Here is a 9,943-nt window from a genome sequence, read left to right on the forward strand (position 1 = left end):
CTCTTCTAATTTTATATGTGTTTTAACTCATGTAATTCTCACAAGAGCTCTGTAATATGGGAGCTTATCTCCATTTTATAGATGAGGAAGTTGAGGCCTAGAGTTATAGAACTTGTCCAAGGTTATATAGCTAATGGGTAGTGCCAGGCCCATTTGCCTCAGAGAATCTGAATATTTACAATATAATCTAAAAGAGAAATTTAATTACTAATTATAAGCAAAAAAATTGCACATTAAAGAAGATGACAAGTTTTCATCTATCCAGTTAGAGAAAAACACACAGTCTGTCTTTCACACACGTACATCTTATATGTACGTGTGTGGCAGGGATTTTCCTTATTAAGCAATTATTTACTGACCGTCTACGTTGTGCTAGGCACAGGTGCTGGGGATAAACACTTAATAAAATACACCCCCTATCTTCAAATAACTTGCACTCTAAGTGAGGAAGTAAGCCAACAGTTATAGTAGAGGTTATATACCAAGTGACACATCGCTGATGGCAGTGTAAAACCCCAGAAATCTTTTGGAAAGAAGTCTGGAGATAGGTACCTCAGAGCCTTAAAAATGTTCATTTGCTTTGATCTCAAACTCATTTTTATGGATGTATTGTAAGAATGTTATTCTCAATATGGAAAAAAGCCTTCATGCATAAAAACGGTTATTTTGTCTGAAAATATTGAAAAGTTGGAAAGAATTTAAATGTGTAAAATGGTTAACCAGTAAACCCACTCAGTGGAATATTTTGTAGCCCACACAAAAAAATCAAGGTTATGAATCCCCTGATTATATGAGAAATGATTGATTTCAATGTTAAATGGAGAAAAGTTGAACATAAAATTTGATATCCAATATGATGGGAGCTTTGTCCCAGAAAAATCACCCTAGCCGGTGTACAGAAGGGAGGAAGGAGAGCAGATGGCAGGAAGGAAAATTCTTCCAAAGCCTTATCATTAGTCTTACTTCAGTAATAGAATATCAAGCAATTTTACTTTCTAACTTTTTTGGTTCCATGTTTCCATGTAAGGGACATGAATTCTGAATACTTTGTAGGCGGAGGGTACACTTTTTCACAAAAATTTCACACTGTGTTCTAATTCCCTCCATTAGAGGGAGAAACTGTTGCATGTAATTGCACTTTGATGTGCTATTTAGAATCAGTCAGGAATTTTAGTCTACTTTCCTCTGACCGTGCTGAGGGTTTTTTGGTTTTTTGTTTATTTGTTTAGAATTTCTTTGAAATCAGTTTTAGAAGATTGATTAAACCATTATATTAAAAATAGAGGAATTTTGCAATTTTTTCCCCTTTTTCCCCATTGAAAACTTGACTGGCTTTAGTAATGAAACATTAAAGAATTTGAAGTTCTTAAACTCTCAATTTTTTACACATGTTCTGAATATAGAAATATATGTTCCTTGAGCAAATGTTTGAAAACAATGAACAACTTCTTGAAGGAAATAAAAGCCACCTCTGCATGTACACACACCTAAGCTGCTCTTTTGTCTTAAAAAAGTATCAGAAATATTTTGCCATGTCACTAACTACTCTTGTACATCAGAGAATTTGATGAAGCTTATGCATCATCTCCCAGGAAAAACGCACAGATACATTTTGAATGTAGCACTCCTGAAGCCCATTCATTAACTCTGGTTGAGGCCTCTTGTCATTCTTAGTGGCTTCATAGCGCATTCCTTCAGACGATGAGCTGTTTTTATTTAAACCAGTCCCAATTCGGAGGCTCTTAGCTTTCTTCTAGGGTTTGGTTATAAACAATCTTATGACATCATGTTGGTAGATAAATCTTTGCCCACATCTTTGATTTCCTGAGGGTAAACTCCTGATGTAGGATTGTTGTTAGGTACCAAAAGCTACTCTCCAGAAAGTGATACCAGCTCCTCTCCCAATGATGGCAGGTAATAGAGTTCCTCATTCTTTAAGTGATTGTTCAAAGCACTTAACATGTATAAATATACCTTACTGTTTTCATAAGTATAGGTATTATGATTGTTTATCACTGCATAAGAAACCACCCCAAAACAGTGGCCTAAAACAATGACAATCATTTATTTTGTTCACGAACCTGGAGGTTGAGTAGAATATTAATTCTTTTACTACACTCTTACTGACTGAAAACAATACCTATTTGACTAGCTCAGAGTTCTGTAGGTCAGAAGTGCAGGCACAGCGTGACTGGGCTTCCTGCTCAGATACACACGGGAACATGTGGGTTCCCTCCTGAGAGTGTTAAAGCACGTGAAATTTAAGTGTAAGATATTGAGCCCCAAACGTTGGATGTTCACCATAGTTTGTGTGGGCCACAGAGCTGAAATCAAGATGTCAGTCTGTCTGTGTTAGCGTCCAGAGGCTCTGGGAAAGAATGCCTACAGGCTTCTTCCGGCTTGTTGGCATAATTCAGATTCTGCAGTTGCAGGACAGAGGTCCCCATTTCCTTGCTGGCTGTCAGTCGGGGGAGAGTTTCAGCTCCTAGAGGCCTCTCGCTTGCCTTCCCTGCCGCAGCATTGGACTTCTTCAGAGCCAGCAATGGAGAGTCTCCCTCTTGTCCCTTTTGTACTTCAATTCAGGAAGAGTTCAGGTCCTTTTCATGGGGTGCCTGAGTAGGCCACATCCACCTAAAATAATCTCCCTATCTTAAAAGATCAACTGATTTTGAACCTTAATTCCATGTGCAAAATCCCTTCACTACAGCACCTACATTTAGAGTTTGATTGGATAAGTGGAAGGTTTGTGTACTTCAGTAAGTGGTAATCTTGGGGGCTCTGTCAGAATTCTGCCTATTGCAAGCAGTGTCCCCACTTCAAGGACCGAAGTGTCTTAGTTCCTAAAACTCCTAAGATAGTTTATCAGTGTTCATTTTATTTCAGTGACCTTGGTGAAGGGAAGACTACCACCTCCGTGAGCAGGAATGGCAGCCAGCTTCCTGAGTCCACAGTGTGGCTCTGCTACTTAGTGGTGTGACCTTGGCTGTGCTGCTCTACTTACTGTACTTCTCTGCCTCTGTTTCCCTCATCTGTAAAATAACATGGAGTTAGTGATCGTTCTTTCCTCGTAGGGTTTTTTGTTTTATAAATTTATTTTTGGCTGCATTGGGTCTTCGTTGCTGCTCGCCAGCTTTCTCCAGTTGCGTCGAGCGGGGGGCTACTCTTCGTTGCGGTGCGGTGGCTTCTCTTATTGTGGAGCGCAGGCTCTAGGCGCGCAGGCCTCAGTAGTTGTGGCACGTGGGTTCTAGAGCGTAGGCTCAGTAGTCGTGACGCACAGGCTTAGTTGCTCTGCGGCATGTGGGTTCTTCCTGGACTAGGGCTCGAACCCGTGTCCCCTGCACTGGCAGGCGGATTCTTAACCACTGTGCCAGTAGGGAAGCCCCCTCTTAGGGTTTTGATGATTCGATTATTTAATACCCAGGGAACTCCAGGAACAGCGCTTGACTGTAAATTGCTTTAAAAGTGATTACTTTTTTAAAACATGCTTTTGAATCTGCAATTATGCAATTCAGGTATGCTAAGCAGGTTCGTTAATAGGACTTCCTGCTATAAAGAGACCCACAAATAAAAATAGAATTTTTCTTTCTTGGTCGTAACTTCTTATTTCTGACTTACTATGTTATATGCATATGCCTTTTATGGTGGGCTGCCACAAATTTATGTTGGAAAGAGTGGAATTTAAATAAATCTTTGCCAATTTGATAGATTTTGATCATTCATTTCACTGGCATGGTATGATATTACCAGTAGCAGACTAAAATCTGAGTTCACTTCTGGCTCTGCCCCTAAATCCTGATGAGACCAATAGCTGGAAAGGCTTTTGGATATTATACTATGGATTAGTTATAATATTGACTCTGTTTGCTTAGGAAACCCTGGAGGAGTGCCTAAAGCAGTTAAAGGAGGAAAGAGTAATAAGACTGAAGGCTGATAGACGAGTCAGTGAGGTAAACACGTTTCATCTGCTTTTGAGAGTGTTTTGGTTTCATTTTGATTTGATTTTAAGCCATATACACATATTTTGTAAGCTTTAAAACTGTAATATGTTGCAAATTGGTTGTATCATATGGACTTTTGCATTTACTGGTATTTAGTGATCATATGATCTATATTCCAGAAAGCATGTTTTTAAAGATGTGAAAATCTGGTTTTGTGTATGTGTGTGTGTGTGTGTGTGTGTGTGTGTGTGTGTGTGCTTTTATATGACATTAGCTTATTTCCTGTTCATGATTCTTTGATTCAAGAAGGCACTTTCTGTGCATATATTGTATATACAGTAACATAAAAGACATGATGAGACTCTCCTGGCAATGAATTAGGAAAGTGAATCATTTAAATAAATTTAAGATATTGGAAAACTTCTAAGAATGCAATGAAAGATAAAAATATATACTATGAGAATTATATTAGGTAATGTGCATGAAAGCAGGGCATAATCTAAAAAGTTCTATCTAAATATAATTTATCACAGGGTGAGTGTAGGGAGGAATTTTTGAAAGTGCATCCATTGGATTGGCAGACACACATTCAATAAATGTTGAGTACCTGCTCATGTAAGGCAAAAGGGGCATCATGAACATTAACGGCCTTTCTGAGAAATACGAGAGTTGAGCTTACAGGGGGTTTTAAGTGCATAGATGATGAGCGGAAGGGGAAGAGTGCACGGGGGTGAATATTTTCAAGAAGCCAAAGAAAATATTGGTGATCGTACATTTAATAAATTGGGTTGGGTATGACTTAGGACTTTTAAACGTAAGCATTAGATATTTTACTCACTAAAGTTAATTCTTAACATTCAGCAGAGTAGTAATATGTTTTGTTCAAATCAGATTCTATAATTCATTTTCTAATTTAAGGGAAACTTAAAGCAGGTAATTTTCTAATGTGGAATGAGGCTCCATTATGAATTGAACCAGTTAGAAATGTGATCTTTTGTGAAAGATCATTAATAAAACGGTAACTTTGGTTTATGTATATACCACCTAAGTGTTATATAGGAAACTTTGTTGGGTGCCTGTGGGTTTTGGTTATTATGTGACATGGTCTCTGTCTTTACTGGCGGAGGGTTACATTTATTATAAATTAATTACATTTTGAGTGTTTTAGTTTTGTTCCTTGAAACTAGGCAAGACTACTTTCTGTTTGTTTGTTTGTTTTTTGGGGTTTTTTTTTGCGGTATGTGAGCCTCTCACTGTTGTGGCCTCTCCCGTTGCGGAGCACAGGCTCCGGACGCACAGGCTCAGCGGCCATGGCTCATGGGCCCAGCCGCTACGCAGCATGTGGGATCTTCCCGGACTGGGGCACGAACCCGTGTCCCCTGCATCGGCAGGCGGACTCGCAACCACTGCGCCACCAGGGAAGCCCAAGGCAAGACTACTTTTGATGACAATGAGAAAAAATCATGTCAGACGTTTTCAGTCTTCTTGTATAGCTGGAACATGAAAATGCCCAGTTAAGAAACACAACTTTCTCTTTGTCTGAAGCCCTTCATGCCCACTCATTGACAAGCATGATCCTGGATGATGAAGGTGTTTTGGGCAGCACTGAGAATTCTTTTCAGAAGTTCCATGCTTTCCTGGTTCTCCTTAAAGATGCTGGGTTAGTTCATTTCTCTTCATGGCATTCTTCTCTTTGCGACTATAATGGTAGTTTGCTGAGGAACTGGAGCAATTTTCATCACTTACGTGGCTATATTTAGCCAAATTTAGTGTAATTGTAGGTAATATGGTTGACGTTTTAAAATGAGGAATTAAATTTTTTAAGAAATGCAAATAGGGAAGCCTGCTTTGGTAGAGTGGGGAGCCCATTATAAAAGAGTAACCTGTAGACAGAGTAGTAATTAGTAGGTATGGTTGTTTTGTAAAGACTAAATTAAAGGCAGTTTTCATTGAAAATATTCGGGAATGCATAAGAATTTTCCTATCTATCACTTATTTTGCTTGTTTGATAAGTTTGAATTAAAGTTATCTTTGCCTTAGACATAAAAATGTTTATTAATCTGCAGGGGAGATATAGGTCAGTGGTTCTCAACCGGGAGCAATTTTGCTGAAAGAGGGAAGTGGAGATTGATAGTTGATGGAGTGGTGTTTTGTCAGTGAATGAATTGGTGTTGGTGTTGGGAAGGAAGGAACAAACACATTCTTGGAAACTGGAGGAAAGGTGGTAAAGAAGTGTGGGAATGGAGGTGTGACAGGCAGTGGACAGGGTGCATGGTACCTATTGAAGCTGCTAGTGAGACAGTGGGATGTGTCCTAGAGGATGAATCTGGAAAGGGCTGAGGATGTGGGGGAGAGAGAGGCTTGTAGTCTGGAGTAGGATGTTGGCTTTTAAGATTTTAGAAGTAGGGCTTCCCTGGTGGCGGAGTGGTTGAGAGTCCGCCTGCCGATGCAGGGGCTACAGGTTCGTGCCCCGGTCTGGGAGGATCCCGCATGGTGCGGAGCGGCTGGGCCCGTGAGCCATGGCCGCTGAGCCTGCGCGTCTGGAGCCTGTGCTCCGCAACGGGAGAGGCCGGGCACAGGAGTGAGAGGCCCGCGTACCGCAAAAAAAAAAAAAAGATTTTAGAAGTATTTCATGATTGTAGGTCTGGGGAAATCTAAACTGCTCTTCTGTGATTGTAATAACCTTTGTCTTTTCTCCTTTCCTCCTCTCGTCTAGGCTTGGGCAGTTGGCCACAATGGCTGGTATAGATCAGTCAGATTTTCATTTACTAGGTCGTCCCCAGATGAATTCTACTGTTAGTAGTCCACCTAAAGAAGAAAAGAAGGCACTTGAAGAAGGAAAATCGGAATCAAAACAGGGTGCCCCATAACAAATGCAAAATATCCAAGTAAATGGACAGAACAGCACTTAATGATTCTAAGAGTGATTAGCAAAAAGGAAATGACCAAGTCAGGGAGAAAACAATAATGATCAGTCTCTAATAGTTCACATGCTTGGGAGCTAGAAGACTCTGGAATCCTTTCCAAATCTGAGATTAGTAAATGTGTGCCCATTTCATGATACTGTACTTTTGTAAATAAGGAGACTGGAAGTTCTTTAGAAAATTTATGAGTTAAAGCAAACTATCCTTAATGAAGAAAGAAGATATTAGAGAAAATATTCCAGATTTTAAATTGTATAAATGTCTATTCTGTTCATATTTTATCTAGGTTTCTATTTGTATGCAGTCAGCTTACAATGAAGGAACACTAATGAAGGTACACATACTATAATTTTTAAAATAAGTCATCCAGACATAGCTAATAGGTAACATATTAGAGTGAATCACCTGGTTATGGGAATGAGAGGGGAAAACCTGTCAGCTTTTCCTCTAGCCTTACTTGGAGCCCCCATCAACCAATCTCAGAGTGGTCTTGGGAACTGACAGCTTGAGAACACAGTCTGGTTACAAACTATATACGGTTTACATGTGCCTGGAGGATAGAAAAGAAATTAATTATCTTAGAGAATAGGGTTTTATTTTTAGTGAGGGAAAGGAAATGGGTAATAACCAGCCCAATCACCAAAGTCTGAAAACGTAGCGGACATAGCCTTGGATATAGCTAGGTTAAGCTGAGAATCACTTGGCAAGATATAATTACAAAAAAACCGGCTGTGAAATCTTCTGATTAATCAATTGACTGTGTTAATAATAAGATTACAGAGTAACATTGAAGTTTTGAACTCTACTTTTTAATGGTTGGCTTTGTTCATCACTGAATTTTTGTCTTGTCTTTTGTCTTCCCCTCCACTTTCAGAAAATTACAGGTGATGCTAGGATTCCTTTGCCTCTCGACTCCTTCCGTGTCCCAGCATCTACTCAGGAGGCCTTAGAAACTTCCAAAGACAACCTCTGGGGGTCCCAGTCACAGAGCAGCGGCAGGAGTCTTTTGAAGATTTCATTGCTAGAACATGTTCTCCTTCAGCAGACATCATTTCTGGAACTGGAAGTCAAAGAAAAGAAGAGGAATTATCTAGAAATAGCAGGTCTTCTTCAGAGAAAATGAGCAAAGCAGGTGAATATACCAAAAAATACTCTGCTAAGAAACAACCTGGGAAGGACCTGCATTCCTGCTCTGACTCACCTGTAAAGCAGAAAAGCAAAGGAATTGGGCAAAATAATTCTTTGGTTAATAAACCAACTAAAAGTGAGTCTTTGAAAAAACACATTTCTGTTAAGAAAGAGAGTAGAATAGTGACTGTTTCATCAAAGACAACTAAAAGTAAACTCAGTCTACTAGAACAGTCTGAAAGTGATACTCTTGGATCTGATTGTGAATTTCAAGAAAGCATCCATACTCTATCACGCCTAACATAGGTCTAAATCTTTTAAAATTATGTTTTTGCCTTCAAATTTTAATAAACTACTTATGTTTTTATTAGAGCATATGGTGTTTTCAGTTACTTGACTGGAAGCCATTAGAGAAAGATTTTTTTATCTATACTTTTTTATTATAATGAAAGTTTTGGTGTACTTTTCCTTGTAACACTTTGCACCATTCTTTCAGCTAGTGTTTACTGAGGGCTTCATATGTACAGTACTTTTCTGGGTGCTGTTGCTTTCAGCAGTGAACAAAATAAAGCCTTTACTCTCCTGGAACTAGCACTCTGTGGTGGGAGAAAACATAAACAACAAAGCAGGCTAAGGGTTAAAAAGAGATGGGAATAATAAATGGAATAGTCTTACCATTTGGTTAAACATCAAACTATTATAAATCACACGGCCAGAAGCCATTGACATATTTTAATTCACAATAACCAGAGAGCCTCAAACATTTACCAAGTCACTTAACCGTGTTTATGGATTACAGCAACGCTCTGAGGTAGGGAACTCTTACCATCCCCATTTTATAGATGAACAGTCTGAGTAGACATTATGTGAGTTGCCCATAATTACACAGCTATAAGTAAGTGGGAAGTTGCAATGTGACCCGAACCCATGCTCTTTTTTTTTTTTTTAATGTATGGACTTTATTATCTTTCATTTGTTTCTGATTTATGTGAATTTTTTCTTTAAAGATTTTTTCTGATGTCAACCATTTTTAAAGTGTTTATTGCATTTGTTACAGTATTGCTTCTGTCTTATATTTTGGGTTTTTGGCCTCAAGGCATGTGGGATCTTAGCTCCCCGACCAGGGATTGAACCCTCACCCCCTCCATTGGAAGGCGAAGTCTTAACTCCTGGACCACCAGGGAAGTTCCCCTTATGTGACTATTTTTCTGGCAATTTTTTAAAATTTTATTTTTTATTGACATACACTTGAATTACAGTGTTGTGTTAATTACTGCTGTACAGGAAAGTGACTCAGTTACACATTTATGTACATTCTTTTCCATTACGGTTTATCACAGGATATAGAATATAGTTCCCTGTGCTCTACAGTAGGACCTTTTTGGGGTTTTTTTAAATACATGCACTTTTTTAAAATAAATGTATGTATGTATGTATGTATGTATTTATTTTTGGCTGTGTTTGGCCTTTGTTGCTGCACGCGGGCTTCCTCTAGTTGAGGTGCACATGCTTCTCATTGTGGTGGCTTCTCTTGTTGCAGAGCACGGGCTCTAGGTGCCTGGACTTCAGTAGTTGTGACATCCGGCTTAGTTGCTCTCTGGCATGTGGGATCTTCCCGGACCAGGGCTTGAACCCATGTCCCCTGCATTGGCAGGCATATTCTTAACCACTGCGCCACCAGGGAAGTCCCATGTAGGACCTTTTTGTTTATCCATCCTGTATATACACCAGTTTGCATCTGCTAATCCCAAACTCCCAATCCAACCCTCTCCCACCCCCTCCTCCTTGGCAACCGCCAGTCTATTCTCTATGTCCTTGGTTATGTTTCTGTTCACACATAGGCTGTAACCAGGCTCTTAATTACTTTGTTATCCTGTTTCCTTGTTAAGAGAAGAAGGGTTTAAGGAAGGCACTGAGAGAGAAGCCAGTGACCACTAGAAGTGCAAAAACAGT

At 39.4% G+C, this 9,943-nt stretch overlaps 1 pseudogene across 1 annotated transcript in view; it reads left to right on the plus strand.

Moving 5' to 3' along the window:
- The window catches only part of LOC307054863 (centrosomal protein of 78 kDa-like), a 34,761-nt pseudogene extending 26,443 nt beyond the window's left edge, over positions 1 to 8,318 (plus strand). The window contains exons 10-14 of the transcript in view: positions 3,870 to 3,947; positions 5,432 to 5,598; positions 6,655 to 6,826; positions 7,149 to 7,196; positions 7,731 to 8,318. The product of the transcript in view is annotated as a centrosomal protein of 78 kDa-like (transcript). The remainder of the gene's footprint in view (positions 1 to 3,869; positions 3,948 to 5,431; positions 5,599 to 6,654; positions 6,827 to 7,148; positions 7,197 to 7,730) is intronic.
- Positions 8,319 to 9,943: the final 1,625 nt, after the last annotated feature.

Source organism: Hyperoodon ampullatus (genome assembly GCF_949752795.1).
Source record: "Hyperoodon ampullatus genome assembly, chromosome: 6".
In the NCBI taxonomy this organism is placed as follows: Eukaryota; Metazoa; Chordata; class Mammalia; order Artiodactyla; family Ziphiidae; genus Hyperoodon; species Hyperoodon ampullatus.